Source organism: Tympanuchus pallidicinctus, unplaced genomic scaffold (genome assembly GCF_026119805.1).
Source record: "Tympanuchus pallidicinctus isolate F22 unplaced genomic scaffold, pur_lepc_1.0 scaffold4, whole genome shotgun sequence".
Taxonomy (NCBI): Eukaryota; Metazoa; Chordata; class Aves; order Galliformes; family Phasianidae; genus Tympanuchus; species Tympanuchus pallidicinctus.
Window position 1 is genome coordinate 14225711 of NW_026294758.1, and position 21824 is coordinate 14247534.

Sequence of the window (21824 nt, forward strand, 5' to 3'; positions counted from 1 at the left end):
TTTAAGCACTAGTTTTCAAGAGAGCCTGAAGCAACTGGAGAAGCTAGGAACTAACACACATCTGGGAAGTTTTCTGAGGTTTACTTTTGTCTTCTGCCGAGGCTGATCTGGTTCCTTCAACCCAGCAATTCAAGTGTTCCTATTTTTTCCCCACAAGAATTAAGGTATGAGTTTATAACAGGCATGACCTGGAGGACACAAAACCTTTTTCTATCCTGTTTCTTGTAATTCACTGGGGACAGAAAGCACAGGAAATGGGACAGGGATTTGCAAAATGTTGCCCTGTTTTTGGGTGTATGGAAGTGAAACTTGGCAGCAGATAGAGTTGGTGCTACTGAAGACACTGAAAATCTGCCAAAATTTCAAACGTATTTCAGGGAAGTGATTGAGGTGCTTAGACATAAAGATTCAGTGTTATTTCAGATTTTACAGTGTTTCGTGCTTGAACTCCTCTTTCTATTCTTCAGCCACATGGTTTCCCTGTGGGCTCTTCCTTTGATCCTTCCCTCACAAGCTGCCTAGATATTCAGGAGCAAGTAAAACGTTTAGGTACCTGGATTTATTCTCTGAATTATTTCTACAAAATCACAACTGCAGAGACAGAAATACCCTAAAAATCCCTTCTACGTGTGGTGAAGAGTCAAATAAGGCTTCCATCTGAAATGATGCTGCAGGCTTCAACAGAACTTGCAATTTTTATGCAAAGGCCCCGGGAATAAGAACTGAAGAGTTCTTCTCTGCACGACTGAGGAAACTGGTTGATTTGAATGTGGAGATAACAAACATTTATCTTGGTAAGTGGCACAGGACGGAATTAAGCGCAGTTGGATAACAACCTTTGAGAGTAATGAGATAGCATGTAGAAATGTTCCTTTATTTTCTTTCTTTTAATTATATGCTGTAGGTCATTAAATCTTCTTATCATACTCCTGTGCATCCAATTCCTAATGTAACTTGAATGTAATTGCCTTTTTTACCAAACCAGATTCAAAGTTGGGATTTTTTCAGTCATTTTTTATTAAAGGAGCAGAACTAAGCAATATGGTTTAGAGCTGTTATTTGCATTCATTAAATTGGAGGACACATTCAGTTCTCAGGGAAAAAGAATAGAAATTGGACCTAGCTATTTCCGCTGCTCTGTGTCACTCCTGGAAGACAAACTTTAGTATTTCCAATCATATTCTACCGTAAGTGCACATGGGGAGGAAGTTGCCTTACCGTTTAACCTTTACATAAAAACCTCTCAGCACTGTTCTCATTAAGCGTTTTAAATCTTCATCTTATGATAATGGGACCTACTATGCAGATTACAGTCTGTTAGAGAGGGTTGGGATTCACCTGTCCAGAAGAGGCAGATTGATCTCTAGCAGCAGGCTGACTATTTACCTCAGGCTTAAAGCCTAAGGACTTAAGAATGGGTGTCCAAAATGGCAATGCTTATGCAACCAACTGGTGAATAAGTGAGGACAAGGAGAAATTTGACAAATGTTCCTTAACTGCTTCCCATAAAAAGAACTTGATGGCCAGCCACAAAATCACACAACGATAAAATCACAGAATCATGGAATCATACGGGTTGGATGGGACCCCTGCAGATCACGTAGCCCGACTCCCTGCAAGAGCAGGTTCCCTACAGCAGGTTGAGCAGGAAGACGTCCAGTTGGGTTTTGAATATCTCCAGAGAAGGACACTCAACCTTTCTGGGCAGCCTGTTCCAGTGTTCTGTCATCTTCAAAGTAAAGGAATTCTTCCTCATGTTTGCTTAAAACTTCTTGCGTTGAAGTTTTTGCCTATTGTACATTGTTCTGTTGCTACACAGCACTGACATCTTGGAAATAGTGACTGGTATTCTTAAACTTTCTGGCAAAGAAAGGAATGAGTACACTGACTCAATGAGCTGGAAAAGTTGCTCAGGGTACACAGCTGGGAGGGAAAGGAAGAAGGAGAGAGACATAGTAAGGGAAATGACCCTGCCCTAAAATCCACTGAGAGCTGAAAAGCAGATCTGTTTTCAGAAAAATGGCAAAAAGATCAGTTGGGAAGTACTCCATGCAAACAAATATTAGACAGGTTTAATCTTGTAGTACAACTCTGCAGAGAGATTGTATTGTCTACCATTTGTGACAGATACACAGATATAGTAAGAAACAAATTGAGCTGTACAGAAAAAAATGAAACAAAGAAAAAAAAAGGTAATAGCTCCAATATCTAAAAAGGGTCCTAAAAAGATGAGGAAAGAAAAGTTCAGACTAAAATTACTGCACACATTATGATTAATCAAACTGACTACGATGCAATGAATAAAAGGCCCAAAAGGTCAAGAGCAAATACCAGGAAGCAAAAGAAGAAAGTTTTAAAAACACAGGTGCACAAATGAGTGAAGACAAATGAGTGAGGACATCAAAAGAAAATTAATTCAGGACCATCTTAGCATTTTAGCTATCATCACTAAAACACTTACTGTTGAGACCTTTAAAATGAATAAATAAATAATATGTCATGGAATATATGGGCAGATCAAGTCAGAAGATCTGATGATACATCGTTACAATTTCTGACTTAATAATGATTGTATATGAGAAGTAAAGGGGAATGTTTGAGAATCAAGAGAAATTGGAAAAGGTCATAGATATTATTTGTCTTCAAAGTGTGGGTAAAAAGAGGATAAGCTATCCTAGCTTCAGCCACAGAGATATCTAACAAATTACTAAAAGATCTGTATGTAAATAGTAAATTAAAACACAGATTTGCCCACAGTAAGTGATTTCTAAACCAATCTCATCTTTATTTGAAAAGGTCATTTAATCTATTATTAAAGGAATGCATTAACTGTAACATAAATCGATTTTTTTTGGAGTCACACATGAGATTTAAGAAAAGAGCACATACTCTGAATAAAATCATTCTAAACGTAAACACAGTTGAAAAGTCATATTCAGAAAGACTTGTAAGTAGTTAGCAGTTTTATCTAGAGAATAGCTTACAATTTATAAAAGTGCAAAGTATGGACTATGAGAGGTTTAAAATTATACCAGTACAGTTCTTCTCTTAATACCTTTATGAACTTTTAAAAATTAATTTATATCCTTTTTTACTTAAAAATTGTTTTATTTCTCAATTTTTTCAATTGTAATTATTTTTACATTTATGTTGGGATGCCTTTTTGTAGTTTCTCTCTGAAATTAAAAAAAAAAAAGAAGTTAATATTCTTTTCATTATCTTCCTAGTCTTCCCTAGAAAGTGATCTTGATGTAGCCATGATGGTTTTTCATTATGTATCCTAATTTTCAAAATTTTTTTTTTTTGAAATTTTGTAGTAGTGTGCATTTTTACTAACTTTCTTATCATCTGAAATACAGTATTTTCTGTATTTTCTTATACAAGTTTTCTTAGTAATTCTCTGGCTATATTTTCCGAAACCTATAATCTGTATGCTACTGTAATCACAAGCTTCATTCTTCAGAATAATGAGTACTTACATTTCATTTCATGATCACTTTCACACAAATTACCTTCAATCTTTCACACTCAAAATCAACTGCTTTTTACTATTGTTGCATTGCCTCCTACGGTACTGACCTAAAACCAGGCCAGGACCAAATGACTGCACACACACACCAATATGATGAACAGCAAAATGGCGTTTATTACATGTGAACTCTAGCTTGTACAACCTATGTGCTTTGTCTACACCCCTAAGGGCACGTGCCACACATCAGTCATAGAGCAGGGAGAGGGCCTGCCGCGTCACATCCCGTGGGGGGTCTCGCAGTCGCCTACAACATACTATGTAGCTGCTTCTTAAGTAAGTCTCCCCATCACCTGAAATACAATGATGTCTCTAATCGGATGTATCCTAAGCTTCTTCTTTATTTTCCAGACTACCACTGACAATCTGATAGCTTCTGATACACATCCATTATTATTGATCTTGCTCTTTGGACACCTCCAGTAGTTGTTGAAGTACTGCATATTTCCTGTATCTTCCTACACAGAAATCCTAAGAACAAACTCAAATTTTCTCTCTTCTTTTCTACTACCTTCTTCACTGAATAGGATTCAATAAACTTGTCTCCAACTCATTAAACATAAATGCAAATCATGTCTACATTAGCAAGTAACAGTGTACAAGTAAGAGCTAATATAAAGAGAAAAAAAGTTTATTCTGTGATTTAATACTTATACAATACACACTTTGGGCAGTATACTTTTGACTAGCTTTTGTTTGAGTTTATAATTTGAAAGCCCGTTAGTAAGTATGATGCACTATCTGTTGAGGTCTATCTTTTATAATAATTTTATCTAAATAATTTTCCATGTGAACTCAGAAACCACTGCATTAAAATGCATTACAGCCTTTCCCATATAAATCCACTACTTCTCTTATGACTTTGAAGACAAGGACGGAAGCTCCACATCTACCTCATATTTCTTTTGCCAAAATTTTATGTTTGACACAATTGTTCTCCTCCTCTCTTAAGCCTTCCCCACCAGGCACTGAAATTATTCTCCATAATACAAGCAAGCTGATTTTTCTCCACTTATCTCTGTCATGATTTTAGTCCAAACTGACAGGCCAAAATCCCTTTAACCAAATAATTTCATCAAACTCATAACTGAGTTGATTTGCTTGGCTAATGGGGAATCTTCGCCCTAGTAGTAGATGAGAGTTGGTTGCACTCCCATATTTATGCAGGGATTGAATAACTAATTAGTTTACTGGCTGACTGAGAGCTTGGATAGCCTCACCATCATTCATGCTCATGGTGGAAATCATGCCTGTAGTAGTAAAGTGATGTAATTACATGATGCATTAAATGTGAGAAAAGGGGAAAGCTAAGAAATTTACATTGAATTGAATTGATCTGGAATATCTTCCAATAGCTATGCCAATGTTTGTTTTTGTTCTGTTTTGTTTTCTCTTTCATAAAGTGACATTTTCTTTCTTTCTTCTTTGCAGTGCCAAAAAGTAAAATGCAATGGCTCTTGTTCTTATTGTACACTGTATTGTAAAATGTTTTTCTTTTTACAATGAATGCTGGATTTTCTCCTAGAGCTTACAGACACCTATGTACCAATTTCTGTTCACAAGAGAGTTAAACAACTGATCTCATTAGTTTTTAAGGATTTTTTTCTCTTACTTCCTAAAACAGTTGTAAAGGCCAGAAAATAAATTCAAGAGGGGGAGAAGGAGCAGAAGGCAAATCATTTTGGCTGAATGACAACCAAATGTCTACTGCATTTAGAGAAGACACTTCATTTTTTCTCCAGAAGTCTATGTAAAAAACAGTTGCAGTAATTTGGAGGGGAAGAATATTTACATTTTAGTAGTTCTTTTTGTTGTTATGCCATTAGCTAAGAACTATTTCTAGCTGAATTCCTGTAATTTCACTGAATTGTGAGCACTGATTGCAGAAAATACAAGACACAGAGGGCATTCCAATTCCTCCTCTCTAAAGAATTTTTTTTTAGTAGCAGTATTTATCATAGACACTATAGTAAGAAGTTGACTTGAATTCCATTTTGAAAATCAAAGTCACTTATAGCCAATCTGATTGCTTGGACAAAAAGAAATTTGATGCCTTTTGAGATCAATGGAGATTTCAGCCTAAAATGAATATAAAAAATAGAGTAATATATTACTACTGAATGATATATTCATTAAGCAACTGCTCATAGTCAACAAGACATGCACTGTAAAGCTCTAGCACCTTAACTTTCACTGCTCTTGTAAGTGAAGACAGGAAGTGTCTAAAATAGCAGCAAAAGTAAGTGAAAAATGAATACTCCATAGTGGCTACAGCTAGTGTTGACTTGCAACAGATTTATTGATATATGCTAGAAATACGATACAGCCCAGAGGAAAAAGCCTACGAGGCTCCTGCAGTGTGTAGAAAATAACCTGACATGGCTGGTAAGCGAGTCTACCAGGGGAGGTGCCCTTCTAGACCTGCTATTCACAAACAGAAGCGCTGGTGCAAGATGTGGTGGTCAGGGACTGTTTTGAGCAGAGCAATCACGAAATGGTAAAGTTCTCTATTATTGGTGAAGTCAGGAAGAAGGTCAGAAAACTGTCATAGACTTCCAGAGGGTGGGCTTTGAGCTGTTCAGGATATGGGAAAGGAGAATTACTAAACAGCCTTGGAAGTCTTGAAGACCAAAGGGGCCAGGAAGACTGAATCACAAAATCACAAAATCACAGAATGGCCTGGGTTGGAAGGATCCTCAAGGATCATGAATCTCCAGCCCCCCTGCCACAGGAAGGGCCACCATTTTAATACCAGACCAGGTTGCCCAGGGCCCCATCCAACCTGGCCCTGAACAGCTCTAGGGATGGGACATCCACAGCCTCTTTGGGCAGCCTGTTCCAGCACCTCACCACTCATAGTAAAGAACTTCCCCCCGATATCCAACCTAAATCTTCCCTCTCTCAACTTAAAACCATTTCCCCTTGTCCTGCTGTTATCTACCCTTTCAAAGGATTGACTCCCCTCCTGTTTATAGGCTCCTTTTAGGTTCTGAAAGGCTGCAAGGAAGTCACTCTGCATCCTTCTTTTCTCCAGGCTGAACAAGCCCAGCTCCCTTATCCTGTCTTCATAGGGGATGTTTTTGAGCCCTCTGATCAGCCTTATAGCCCTCCTCTGGACCCTCTCCAACAGCTCTCTGTCTTTCTTGTATTGGGTCTCCAGACCTGCACACAGTACTCCAGATGGGGCCTCACAAGGGCAGATTAAGATGGAAGTCTTAGGGCCACAGGAGTAGGTTGTCCCCCTTTGCTGCAAGGTGAGCCAGTGTGGAAGAAGACCAGAATGAACAAACAGGAAACTTTGATGAACCTCCAGAAGAAAATGAGAGTTAACCTCCTGTGGAAGAAGCGATAAGCAACTCAGAAAGGCTACAAGGAAGTTGCTAGCATGTGCAGGGAGTAAATCTGGCTAAAAGCCCAGCTATAATTTAATCTGGATACCATTGCTAACAATAATAAAAAATGTTTTTGCAAGTATATTAACAGCAAGAAGAGGGACAAGGAAAATCCCCATCCTTTACTGATGCAGCAAGGAACACAACCACTGTGGATGCAGAAAAGGCTGAGGTTCTCAATTCCTTCTTTACTTTTGGCTTTAATAGTCAGGCCAGTTATCCTCAGGGTATTCAGAAACTCTGGAGTAAGGAGCAGACTAAATCCTCCTATGGTACAGATGGAAACAGGGATTTGCTATTCCACCTAGCTTGTCACAAGTTTGTGGGGCCAGGTGAGATCCACCTGAGGGTGCTGAAGGAGCTGGCAGATGTGATCACCAAGCTGCTTTCGATCATCTATCAGCATTCCTGGTCAACCTGAGAGGTCCCAGATTACTGAAGGCTTTCTAATGTAATGCCCATGTACAAGAAGGGTGATAAGGAAGACCTGGGTGCTACAGGCCTGTCAGCCTGACAGTGCCAGGGAAGGTTATGGAGCAGATCATCTTGAGTGCAAACACACGACATGTGAGAGACAACCAGGACATCAGGCCCAGCGAGCACAGATTCATGAAAGGCACCTGCACTTAGGCCACAACAACTCTAAGGAATGCTACAGTCTTAGAGCAGAGTGGCTAGAAAGCTGTGCAACAGAAAAGGAGCTCAGGGTGTTAGAGAATACTCAGCTGAACATGAGTCAGTGGTGTGGCCAGCCAGGAGGACCAGAAAGATGATCACAACTTTGTACTTAGCTCTGGTGAGGCTGCACCTTTACTGTGTTCAGCTTTGGACCTCTTACTACAAGAAAGACACTGAAGTCCTTGAGAGCGTCGATAGAAGGCAATGAAACTGTGAAGAGTCTGGAGCACAATTCTTAGGGGAAAAAGGCTCAGGGAACCAGGATTGTACAGTCTGGAGAAGAGGAGGCTCAGGGGAGAATTCATCACTCTCTACAATGACCTGGAAGAAGATTGTAGAGAAGTGGGGTAGGTCTCTTCTCCCAGGTAACAAGCAATAGAACTAGAGGAAATGGCCTTCAGTTGAGCCAGGGGAGGCTTAGATTGGATATTCAAAAGAATTTCTTCTCAGAAACAGTGGTGAGATATTGGAACTGGTTGCCCACAGAAGTTATGGAGTCACCATCCTTGGAGTTATTTAAGAGTTGATGTAGTACTTAGGGATCTGGTTTAGTGGACATTATTACAGGAAGGTTGACGGTTGGACTACAGGTCTTTGGTCTTAAGTCTTAGGACTCAGAGGTCTTTTCTAATCTTACTGATTCTATGACAATGATCTAGAACTATAATGGTACTTGCTGGCATTTCTAAGTGTACCAAGCATTTTAAATAATTGTAAACAAACCAAATGATGATTTGTACACATATTTCTCTTTAAACATATCAAAAATTAAATGTTGAACAGGCAAAAAATCTAAACAGTGATCAGCTTCCCCTTCACTGTCACCACCTTATCAAAACTGTTGCTACTTTTTGATGTCAGGGACAACAAATGGACCACAGACTACAGGTTCCTGTAGAGTAAACAACTGTATCACCAGGAAGACAGAATCATTCCAAAAGTGTTTCTCAGATGGTGGCAGGACAGCAATAATTTGAAAGTTCTTTGTACTTGCTTCTTGCAGTTTTTGCTAAAAAGCTCTTCTGCACAGATTTTCTCTGCAAAGTGCAAAAGAAGCTGATCTCAGAGGGTTTAATTAATTGTAAAAATAACAAATTGCAAACTGCAAAGCGTATGAGAGGAAAACTTCCTTTCATGCAGGTGCACACAGGCAAGCCTGTAGGCCTGTGGGGACTGCTGGGATGGGTAGCCTGGAAAACAAACAATAAAAGAGTAAGCATGTGCTAGAAACTTCTGATTTTGTTTGTACTCTCTGAAAGAAGCATGTTGCTTAGCTGTGGGAATAGATAACAGTAATTTTTTTTTTTTTTTTCCAGATTGTTTTGCAATCTATTTATGCCAAATAATTAAGAGAACAAATTTTCCTGAGTATGGTGTAACAACTTAGTGTAGATTGTTGATGCCAACTAGATTAGCAATTTCTTTATAGAAATAGTGGGAAAAAAAATCTAGAAAAAGAGAGTAATGGAAGAGGAAACAATTATGATAGTTGATATGTTTCCTTGCCCAAGTTCCTTTTAGTTGCCTTCAGACAGAAATGGAAATTAATTCTGATATTCAATTTCCCCTTTTATTTTGACTTTACTTCAGTCTCATGGAGTGTGTTTCAATTCCTTCAAATTTACCTCCCTCATGCAAGCAGGGTCTTTTCTTATTTAAGCAATACGGTCTTCTGGACAAATAGACAAAATAGAAAGGATGGAAAGTCTGACATTAGGTTCTCAACTTGGAGAGACAAATAAAATAAAAAACCTATCCTGAGGTATTGAGCAAGGAAGGAGAGGAAAAGGGAGGCTGTGATACCATTTTAATTTATATTGTGATGATGACAGCTATAAATCAAGTTTAGAAAAATTAGTACATCACATTTCCAACTAAAATTTCAGTACTTGAAGGAAACAATATTATTTTCTGTAACGATTTCATAGCTTTTGGTTAGATCTAATGTTATGGAGAAAAAACTTAATGCCTTCAGGGTGCTATTTCTTCTGCAATTTGTATGTTCGAGTTCCAACACAATATCCACCTGAACATAATTCACTTCCTCCTCCCTCTGCATTCATGTGTATTATGTGCTCTTGGAGAAGCAAAAATCAGTGACTGAATCTGAAGGCAGAAAGATGACAGCTATGGAATAGGAAAGCTCTTATTTCACTGTGTCCAATGTCAGAGAATCCTTGACACAATCAGTTTTTCAGGAACAGGCTGTTAAATTGCTTACAAGTTGATAAAATGTAGCCAATAAATCTTAAGGTAGACTTTATATGGATCTTATTTTTTGAACCACACTGAAAAGCCAAGATATAAAAATATCACTCTAGAAGTAAAAGTTTGCAGCCATTATTAAAGTATATGTATCAGCAGTGAGTTGATCTGGAGCACCAGGAAGGAGACTTAGAGAAGCATTGCTAGTTTGAAAGTATTCTGTTTGTTTTTTGCATTATTAAAAGACCCAAATTATGAAATATTGTTATAAAAAATAAACTTTGCCGGTCAGGTCTTACTTCATTCAGAAAATCTAAGAATGTTCGAAGATCAGAAGGCCTGTATTGTGCATTTCTTTTGTCTCATTTCCCTTAAATATTTTTCATGATACATATGATTTTTTCCTGTTTAACATTAAGGTAGCTAATGATTATACAAAGACAAAATGTGACATGAACATGAGATCACTTTGATGAGCCTGATGAAGAGCTGAATCAACTAGAAATGGAAATTAAGTATGCTTGAACCATAAGAGATCCGACTGGGAATATTTCAACCTTGTTCTTGTCTCTCAGGGTATCTGAGTTAATTTGAAATATTAACAATTTTGAATATGAAAAAAATCATAGGGAGTACAGATTCAGCAACATATAAAACTGAAAATTTCTCTGGAAACAACCCTGAAGGACTTCACATAATTGGCTTGAATCCATTCTTTAATAAAAATGAAAATAATAAAATAAATGAAGTATAATAAAATAAAACAAAAATACAATCTAATAAAATAAAATAATAAATAACAAACCACTCTGTTAAGAGATTTTGGCATTAACATAACGTAGTCCTTAAAAGTTCAGAAGGGATATTGTAGTGGCTAAAAATATAAACAACATTCAACTAATTCAACTCATATTTGCCCTGTGAGACACAACACAAATACACAATTTTTAGAACCAGGAAGATTCTGGATTGTAATGAAACATGACTAACAAGAAGCAAATTAGCTACCACTGCGAAACAAAAGCACGGACAAATAGATGGATTTTAGGGAGAATCAGAATCACGGAACAGCCAGGAACGGAAGGGACCTCAAGGATCATGAATCTCCAACCCTCCTGCCACAGACAGAGCCACCAATCTCCACATTCCATACCAGACCAGGCTGCCCAGGGCCCCATCCAAGCTGGCCTTGAACACCTCCAGGGACGGGGCTTCCGCAGCCTCTCTGGGCAGCTGTTCCAGCACCTCACCACTCTCTGTAAAGAATTTCCCCCTGACATCCAAGGTTGCAGGTGGTCTCACACATTTCCCCACAGATATTATTCAGGCTTTACAGAATGTAATTTGACTATGTACCTAAAAAGCTTTGTGGTTGAAACCTAAGCAAACTTCCTCAGCAGTGTGATAACAGCTTTACCTAATAATCTGAATTCAACTCTCCTTCTCCTTTTCAAACTTATTAGTCTATTTATCTTACATTTATCTTTTCTTACTCAACAGAGACATGGAATGTAACCCATTTCTCTTTCTTTTCCTGGAGCTTTTAATATACATGAAATTCATTACATTTCATCTCCACCTTTTCTCAGAAATACTCTTTCAAGAGTTTAATGATTTCCTTTTTTTTCTTCCAGACTCCTACTGGTTCTCCTACTAGTTGGTTTCATATTTTTACTAAATGCAGCACTCAAAATAGGAAATACAGTCCCAGTGAGGTCTTCATAGTTATGAGTACAATGTATAAATTCATCTATGTGATCTATAATCTATATGATTATATGATCTATAATCTTTAATAAAAGACAAAGTTTGTTTGTTTGTTTGTTTTTTTGTTGTTTTTTAAGTCCTTGCTTAATAGAAACAGGAAAAAAAAAAAAAAGGGAAATCAGCACAGCATTCAATACTTTCACAGAAACACTTCTGGTGAGCTATTGATATGTTCTTTCCCTTGCATACTGTTATGTTTAAAGCTAAACTGATTTTATCGTTCTCTGTTCCACAAATAACTGCACAGTAAACTTTTTTGTTTTCATCTGTAAGAAAGGACTCATCTGCACAGTCAGCAGCAAATGTCTTCTCTCTTTTTCCATCATGTTTTGTCTATTTTAACCTTCTAGTTAGAGATTAGTCTCCATGAGTATATCCTATTTATGTCTTATTTTTAAGGAAGTTGTATATGTGAAGAACATTACAAACGCTAGAGGTTTCACAGCACATACGTTTTCAACCATTTGAAATTAAATTTAATTTACTTAGAAGACAAATAAAAGTAAAAAAATAAAATAAAAAAGAAAAATAAATAGTAAAAAAGAAAATAAAGAGGGACTGTGGCTGTGATCTTTATAGTTTTTACTAAAAGGTAGACTTCTGATTATTCTGAATTGTGATGTATAAATGAAGCTATGCAATTTGCAGATACCCAATGAAATAATACAGCAAATATTCACATTTCTATGTAATCAAGAACGTAGCTAAGATGACTGTGAATGAGCGACAGTGACAATTTTTTGCTTACAATCACACCCTAAACTTAGTAAACTTAGTAAAATCTCTCAGACACTGCCTGTTAGAAAAAACTCAGAACACACAGAAAAGAAAAAACAGAAAAGAACACAGAAAATACACACTGCAAATTCAATGGTTACTTCACTGTGTAATGTACATTTCAAAAAAAAAAATAAAAAAACACGGGGAATACATACAGTTGTAGAGATTTGCTCTTCTCATTTTTTAGTACTTCTTAGTCACCATTTGGTTATTTTTTCTCCCATGCATCTTCTAAATCAAAATATATTTCATGCTTCATCCTTTCATCCTCTGAGATAGCATTATTTGCAAACTTACTGTTATTCAAAAATCTCTGATTATGTTAAAGTTGAGATTTGAATTCACTAATCTTTCTCCTTTATTAATCCAATAAGGATGTCCTTACTGATAATTCTTACATCTCAGCTAAGAGTCATTCTAGTTCTCCCAGCCTATTACATGGCTGGGAATAATCAGAATATTTGAAGACAAAATCCTTCTACTGAAAAGCCTTTTTTCAGTAAAAGTCATAAGAATACTTTTGTCCAAAGGAGAAATGGAAAGTCAGATTATCAGATGGTCCCGATGAGATGCACCCTTGAGTCCTGAGGGAACTTGCTGTTGTAGTTGCCAAGCCATTCTTGATATCTGGAAGGTCATGGCAGTCAGGTGAGGTCCCTGGTGACCGGAAAAAAGGCAACATCGTATGCACTTTTAAAAAGAGTTGAAAGGATGACTCAGAGAACTACTGACCTGCCAGCCTCACCTCTGTACCATAGCTACCTCCTGGAGGCTATGCCGAGGCAAATAGAACAGAGGGAGGTGATATGGGTTAACCATAATGGCCTCACCAACTGCAGGTCCTGCCTGACCGACCTTGCCGCATTTTATGATGCCATAACTGCATGAGTGGACAATGGAAGAGCCACTGATCATCCATCTGGACTTCAGCAAGGCCTCTGACATAAATCCCCATAACATCCTTCTTTCAGACTGGAAGGATTTGATGGATGTAAAACTGGTCGCAAGATCATGGTGGTCAATGGCTTAATGTTCAGATGGAGATCAGTGATGATTGATGTTCCTCGGGGATCAGTACTGGGATCAGAGTTCTGTAACACCTTCATCAATGATATCAACTGTACGATGAAATGCACCCTCAGCAAGTTTGCAGGTGACAAGTTGTGTAGTACAATCAACTGTATCAGATTTGCAGCCACAAGTCTCTGTAGACTGAAAGCATTCACTGAAAAATTATCACAATATATTTCCTTTATTTTTATTGTCTTTCCTAACCATCTCCTAGTTGCTCCTCTAAGGGATAAAACAATAATACCTTCAGTGGACAAGAATAATCAAATCAGAAATAACCTCTTTAGTAGCACTCACAGTTTTATAGATTTATAAAATATTCTGCTGCATTTCTTTCGTCTTTTGATTGGAGAGTCCTATATAACTTGGTTTATCCATGAATGGAAACATTTAGTCATTCTTTTGCATATTTTTTTAACTTTTCAGATTTATCTATGATCTTTTTTTGAGACAAGAGACAACCAGTGGAGGGGTGAGCAGGTGGAAGATCTGCTCAGCATGCTGGCACAGCTCAAGCAGGAGGTGGAGAGGTTAAGGACCATCAGGGAGTGAGAGCAAGAGATTGACTGGTGGAGAAACTCCCAGGCATGCCAGGGAGGAAGGCGCCAGGGAGACACCCCCCAGAAAGTGGGGGATGGACCCCATGTCCTGCCACTGTCAGGCAGAGAGCTGGGAGAACTGGAAGACAGTCCCAGCTCGGCATCGTGGGCCAGGCACTGTAAATTGAAGGCGAGGTGAGCGAGGAGGCCCGGGAAGCTTTGCCTAAGACAAAGGCAAGGGCGAGGCGGTCGACGCTGCGTCTCCGGACTGCCTCGGCTAAGACAGACAGAAGGGTTATCGGTGGTGGTGATTCCCTCCGCATGGGAACAGAAGGCCCCGGGTGCAGACCGGACCCGACTCACAGGGAGGTGTGCCGCCTCCCTGGGGCCCAGGTCCAGGACACAGCTAGAAAACTCCCTGACCTGGTTCATCCCTCTGATTACTACCCATTACTTCATCAGTGCAGGCAAGCAGCCATGAAGTAGCTCGTAGAAGCCTGCAAACTACCAAAAGCACTTTGGGGCTGCAGGGCGGTTGGTGGAGGGAGTGGGAGCACGAGTGATATTTGCTTCTATCCTTACTGGGGCGGTGAGGCACACGGAGTGGGATAGCAGAGCCCAGGTAATGGACAAGTGGCTGAGAGGCTGGTGCCGCCACAGAACTTTGGGCTTTTCCACCATGGGGCCATTTGCTCGGCACCCGGTCTCATGGCTGCAGGCCTGTGTCACTTGCCTCTGAGAAGGAAACGGATCCTGGCCCAAGAGATAGCGGGGCTCATTGAGAGGGCTTGCAGCTAGGTAGGAAGCGGGAATGGAAGGGGATGCAATGAGGCTCGCTAGGGTAGAGCAAGTAGTCTGGGCTTTTATACTAGGCCCGATGGGGGAAGAGAGCCAAGTGAGGCGGGACAAAGAAACTCTTAGGGTTGCTGTCACGCCAGGAGATTGCGGGGAAAAACCTCCAAAGTGTCCTGTGGGATGCTGTAGGATCTTCTGGAAACTCCCCAGAGGAGGTAATATTGCCAGTTCCCTGTCCAAAACCTCCTCTTGTCCCTCTAGGAAGCAGTGGAGGAAAACTTCAAGTTTCTTTTGGAGGTTTGAGGGAGGGCCCCTCTAGAAGGCTAGACTGCCAGAAAGCCCAGCTGAAGTGCCTTTCCACTAATGCACGCAGCATGGGAAATAGGCAGGAGGAGTTGGAAGCCATGATGCGCTTGGAAAATAGCGATCTGGTTGCTGTTATCAGGGAAACGTGGTGGCACGAATCTCACGGCTGGCGTACTGGGATGGAGGGCTACAGGCTCTTCAGAAGGGATAGACAGGGGCAGGAGGGGAGGGGGTGTTGTCCTCTATGTTAGGAAGTGGACAGAGTGCAAAGAGCTGTGTCTGAGTAACAGCCATGACCAGGCTGAGAGCTGTCATGGAGTTATCTCTAGATCTGTGTTTGTGAGAGGGGCTGCAGGCCCCTCCCCCAAAAAAAAGGGGGAGAGGATAAAAAAGAAAGCGTTGAAGGGTTACGGCCAGTCGGCCCGGCCCCATGACTAATGAGGCAGCAGACTTGCGGGCAAGGGTAGGGAAATCGTAGATGGGTCAAACAGAGAAAAAAAACAGAGCAACGGCAACGATCTGAGGAAGACCCTTAGTTTACCAAATCCAGGTACATCAAGCACAATGAGAGCATCCAAAGCCGAAGCCTTACGCGATAGACTGCAGAGGGAACCATGTGCTTCCCTGCTTGAAAAACCAACAGAATTATTGCTGTTTTCCACATCAACTATTAGCTAACATTGTTCTTTCCAATCGCATTATCTATCTGAGTCTAGCTTCCGAATTTTGAGAAAGCCATACATCATGATCTATCAGATGGTACTGCCTTTTCTTTCTTAGGAACTGCAGGTGCTATGTAGCAGAGCCAGGCAGACATCAATGCACCTTATATGTTTTCATTTGCAGCAGATAGGAAATACAGCACTAGGATGAAAAAATAGAAAACTATGCAATAAATTTACCATTTTCAATCAAAATCAAATTTCTTCTGGAATTGAAGTGCTTTTCTCACTCACCTCACTGATGCTGAGAGAAAGGAATTCAGTAGATATGCTGCTCTGTACATAACTAATCAATCTCCTCAAGCGCACAGCCCTTCCTGGTAGCTGCACCAGCACTGGTAAAACTGCTGACCAGAAAAAAAATATACATCTTGTAATAAATACAGTCTATCAAATACGCATTCATCTGTCAGATTCTAATACAGAGAATGAAGTTTGAACATGAATTATTTTCAAGAAAGCAAGTTTTGGTATTCACACATACTTGCTTTCCAGAGGGAGGGGAGATATAGAAAGGAAATGTAATTCTGTAGGGAATTGAGGAAAGTTACCACGCTCTCATGCTAGTAAGTAATGCTAGTTATTAGTTCTGTGATTTCATATTCTGACTAATACTGTAGACATCTTGCTTGCTATTAGCCTGTCCGTGAAGCATTTCCTTCCTTTGTAAATGACTAAAGGGTTGTTCTTGATAATATACATTTGACAGCACAACATTAGGCAAGTAAGATTCTGTGCCTCTGTGTCTTTTACTCAATCACTTTTTCAGACTTAGATATCATATGGAAATTTTTAAGATCCTGAAAGCTTTCTTCAAATATAATTAATCAGAAAGACATTTTGCTGTCTGAAAGTTTAAGGCTTTTCTTTTAAAGGTTATTGAATCATCAGAGAAAGTTATAAAATACTTATTACAAGATGTAGGCTTACAAGAAATGAAAATCTACTCAAATGTCACTTGAGCCCTCATTGCATTTGTGTTTCTGCGCATGTCCTTCACTTCCTCTGAGGAATCTTGGGCTGTGGTGTAACCAGGTTTTGAACACCTTACCCATGCACACTCCATTCTCAGAGACAGGTAGAGTTCAGACAGCACAGCACATCTAGAATGTCCCATCCTAAAAGTCAGATCTTAGGATTTTTAAAGTAAAATCTATAAGTTGGATTTTACTTGGTAAAAAATCAGAAGATGATATTCATAGATTTCTTTTGAATTGATGTTCTTGTTCATTCATTAATGTCGCTCTACTAATCTTGCTAGCAGAAGAGTGAGGGTTGGTATATAGAAACACCACACATAAGAAAGCCACCATAAAACAAGACATTTAAATTCTATCTTGTTTCGCTATTTAGCAGCTACACAGTTGTCCTGATTTAAGCTGGGACAGAATTTATTTCCATCAGTGTCTGGCATGATGCTATGTTTTGGCTTTAGGAAAGAAACAGTGCTGATAACACATCAATGATTTAGCTGGGCTGAGCAGTGCTGCACAGAGCCAAGGACATTTCAGTTTCTCAGCTTCTCGTACTATCCTGCTAGAGATGGGGCTGGGGAACACAAGGAGCTGGGAAGGGACAGAACACAAACATATATTATTATTGTTACTTCTCCTTCTCTCTTCCTTTTCTGTTCTGTTCAATAGCTTTTATCTCAATCCCCAAGTTCTACCCTTTTTTTTCCCCAGTTTTCTCTCCTATCCAGTGACATGAAGGAGAATGAATGAAAAATGATATGTAGATTAACTGCCTGCTGAGTTAAACCACAAAAACAGTTCTTTGCCATGTTAATTAGTATATTAAAATAATTCATATTCAGAACTGTTGGCAAAGCTTATCTTGACAAGTATTACCACAATACCAATTGTGCAATTTAATTCTATGCCTTATTGTTAACCAATAATAATATAAAGTAACAAAACACTGCCAATTTATTTTACCCCTAATCAATAAGCAAGCTCACCAAAACATTCTGGCACAACAGGACAGCTAGCAATGTATCAACACTGCAGTTCCCTTCTGTAAAGGAATGATTTTAAGTCCAGATTTCCCATGCTCTACAGAAAGGCTTGAGCTCATTCCCATGAGACAAAATGCCTTACACCTTCTTCCAAAAGACATTATCTTTTTTGAGAACATATAACTAAACTTCCAAAAACTTACACATTTTGGAATGTATATTTGTATGCTAGCCTTGTTTTTATAACAAACAGTAGCTGTTCTGAGTAATCCTTTGATGTAGTTCTGTTTCCTTTTTTTGGCCTAATATTTCATCAGCATACATATCAGATTTGCTAAATGGTTTCACCAGGTTTTGGAAAGAGCACCATGCAATGGAGTGAGTAAGTAGCTTATCTCAGCATGTATTTAAATGACCCAAATCAGAATAAACAGATGTCAGTAATAAAGGAAGAAAACGTATGTGATAGAAATGTGATTTATTTTATTCCTGTAGACTTAATGCAAATTAGCAAATAAATGCAATACTCATTTTATGTGCTGGCTTTAATTCATGGACTATCAAATATTAACAAAGATTTGTTTCAATCATGGTGTTCAAACATCATTCTAACAAAAACTGTTTTCCCCAGTTTTCTCTCAAGTGATTTATTGTAGTCTGACAAGGGGAGAATCTACCCAGAAATCCAAAAACTTTTTTGAAGTCTAAGACCTTAAAAAGAAAAGAGTAGTCTTGAAGAAAAAAATACACATATGAAAAGAATCAAAATTCTCTCCTCAAAGTTGAACATTTAAATGTCACAAAATTTTCCCTTATCCCCGTAGAATAAATTTTCAGTATTCCAGAGGATGCGAATGTTTATGAAAACTATGGTGAGAGAAATGGAGAAGTTTCTCTAACTTCTCAGGAGCTTTGAAATAGAAACGTTTTAAACAAAATTAACGTGGAAAATTTCTTTGAAGAAGATGGAAAAAAACATCCTCTCCTGTTCATAATAAATTGGTCCAGGGGTTGTTTTTAATTATTTGTTGTTGTTCGCTTTTAAACCATTGTACAATGGCATGAATAAAAGCAGAAATGTTCTAAATGTACTGTCACCATTGCAAGCTGTTTCTTCTCTTGATAAGAATTCAGAAAATTAAATATTTAATTAAAACTATGTGCATTTCTTGAAAAATCAGGGAAGGTTAATAACTTCTCCATGATTATTAACACTGTTGAGGAGCATTTGGGGCAACATTTTAATGACTAACTGATTGCTGTATTTGATCTCTCTTTTCTTTTTAATTTTGTTTTGCCAGAGGAAAGAGATTTGCACTATTGCTTCCTGCAATAGTCCATTTTTAATTTGCTTGCAATTTAACATAAACTACAAATTTAGTCTTAAGTATGAACCAATGACTCTATCATTCACAAAGGGCCATATGTCGTATTTATAAAATACGGATTTCAAGAATTAAGGATAACTAACGTAAAAAAGAGTGGACTAAAGTGTGCCACAAGAGAGAAGTAATGCAATCATGGTCTGACAACCACAACTGAATATTTAGTATGGCAGTCGTTAAATTGTGGTTGCAAACATTCCTAAGCACTTCGTTTAATTTGCTTGCACTACTGTGAATATAAGCAAGCTTAAAAATTTAGGCAGAAAGTGCATCAATTTGACTTTCTGGTTTTCTGAGCAAAAGATGAGATTAAGAAACCATAAAAATATCTTATTAGGTGTATTCTTAGAAACTATAAGAAATTACGATTATCTTTGTGGGTTGTCACACCTTCAAGATCATTTCCAATTGCTTCATACATAATTTAATTTCTATGTATTCACCAGCATATTTCAGAGAGGTCTACAGTGATAACTGCTAACAGAGATAAGCTTTACTGCAGTCTTTTCTTCCTGCATAGAATTTGATTCTTTTTTCCCCCTTAAGGTTGTACACCACTTTTATATGGGAAGATTCTTTTTTCGTACTTAATGCTAAAAACTCTGCAGCTTAACACTCCCACAGAACATCACTGCAGTAAAGCAGTGTACATGGTAACGAAACCAGAGCTGTATTCAACCACTTGAATTTGGAGCTGCAAGAATCTGTTGAAATAAATGCAGTTTTAACAACCACTAAATTTTACCGTCTGTGATGAACACAAACGCACTCCCTGTTGATAGCTCCTAAAAGAGAGAAGTGCCCTGGAGCCTTGTAAATTGACATAATCCTGCATGGAAATGTTTTGTTTTTGTTAATATTGACCATTTACTTAGCATTCAGTGATGTGAGTTCGGCAGCCGAAGACCATGTAGAAGAATATAAGAAAGAACAGAAAAAATTAAATTCAAAACTCTAGAGGATGAAGACTATTTTCACTTTTTTTATACGTAGTTTGCTTACAGTTGAACTTAGAATTTTAGAAGTACTTTGTAATGTGCACCCAGACTTCTCTGCTTTGTAAGAAAATGGAAAAGTATTCTCAAACATTACATTCTAAGCAAGAGGATTCCTTTTGACTTCGTACCAATATGATATAATGATAAAATAGTGAAATGTGAAACGTTATTCCTACAAAGGCACCACAATTTAGATGCTGCTATAAATCATATAGGAGACATATTCCTTCTTAAAGGACAATAACCTTCACATTGAGAGAAATTAAGAATGTCTTAAGGCTGTAAAGAACAAGTTGGTAGACCCATTAAAGCATTTGAATAGCCATATACAGGTAGCAGATCTAATTTGCTAGTACAGGAAATTAAAACTTGAATATCTCTCAAAGCATGTCTCAGATGTCACTGTACGATGAGAGTCTAAGATTAAGTTTCTAAGTTCAGGCATAAAACACAAGTGTGCTGGCTATCTGTTTGGTTACATTCCTTTGTATTTCACTGCTCACAATGAGATAATATTACCAAACACAGCAAGCAAATCTTCTGTCATTTGTCGTGGGTCAATGTGCTTTTTTTTTTTTTAATCTTTTTTTAAATTTGTGATCTTTCTAGGTCAGTCATGTTCAACCCATGGCTGTGGGCTGCCTGCAGCCACCCCTGCCCCACACCACTATGGGAGTGGCTCTGCCCTACTAAGCAGCCCAGCCTGGCCATGGCTGCATGGTGTGCATCCATGGCTCACAACAGCCACACAGCAGAGTGCCATCAGCACTGCCCAGGCTGAAACTGGGGCACAGAATGGGATTTTTGATTAAATTTTAGTCTGGAATAAAAAAAGATTTAAAATTACATTTTTTTACGAGGATTGCTCTAAAAGAAATATCTCCTTTTTTACTGTGTTGCTCCATACCATCGGAGGCAGATGCTGGTGGTAAGGCAGTAGAGGCTGAACCTTCCCACCATTTCATTTTGTTGCTGAGTGTATACACGGCAGCAGAGGGGCAGTCTGATGGAATGGAGTCTGATGTGGAACTGAGTATGAAGAAAAGGTGTGTCACTAAATTCCTCCATGTGGAAAAAATGGCACCAATTGACATGCACTGACACTTGCTGAATGCTCAGGCAGACCAAACAGTGGACGTCAGCCCAGCGAGATGGTGGACTGTATATTTCAGCAGTGGTAATAGCGACAGCAGGTCACCTTCGCTGTTGCAGACTGTTCTGAATACAGCATGCAGGCTGTTGTTCACCACTGGCAAAAATGTATAGCTAATGACAATGACTGTGTCAAAAAACAGTGTTTTGCAGCTTAGAATTTGCTCTGTCAAATGGTGCTATTGTACTCTTTGTTATGGCTGGTGAGGAAATAACTAAGAGACATTACTTTTGGAGCAGCCTTCATAGATGCTGCTCAAGACAATTCTTCACTCAGTGTGGCCTAAGCAAGCCAAAACATTGGACATCCAAGTTCTAGGTACTGCTCAGGAGGTTAGCCATAGTTTTAACCATTTGATAGGATGAGCTCTGTCAGTTTCATTGCTTCATTCCTAGGAAATTCTGTGATTGTGTCACCTTTCCTAAGAGAAAGTAGACAAGCAGAATAGCAATAGGACAGTTAATTGAATATCAACCTACATAAACAAGTGCACATGAGTGTTGACTAGAATAAAAATTTTAAAAGTAATTACAAAAGGGAAACAATC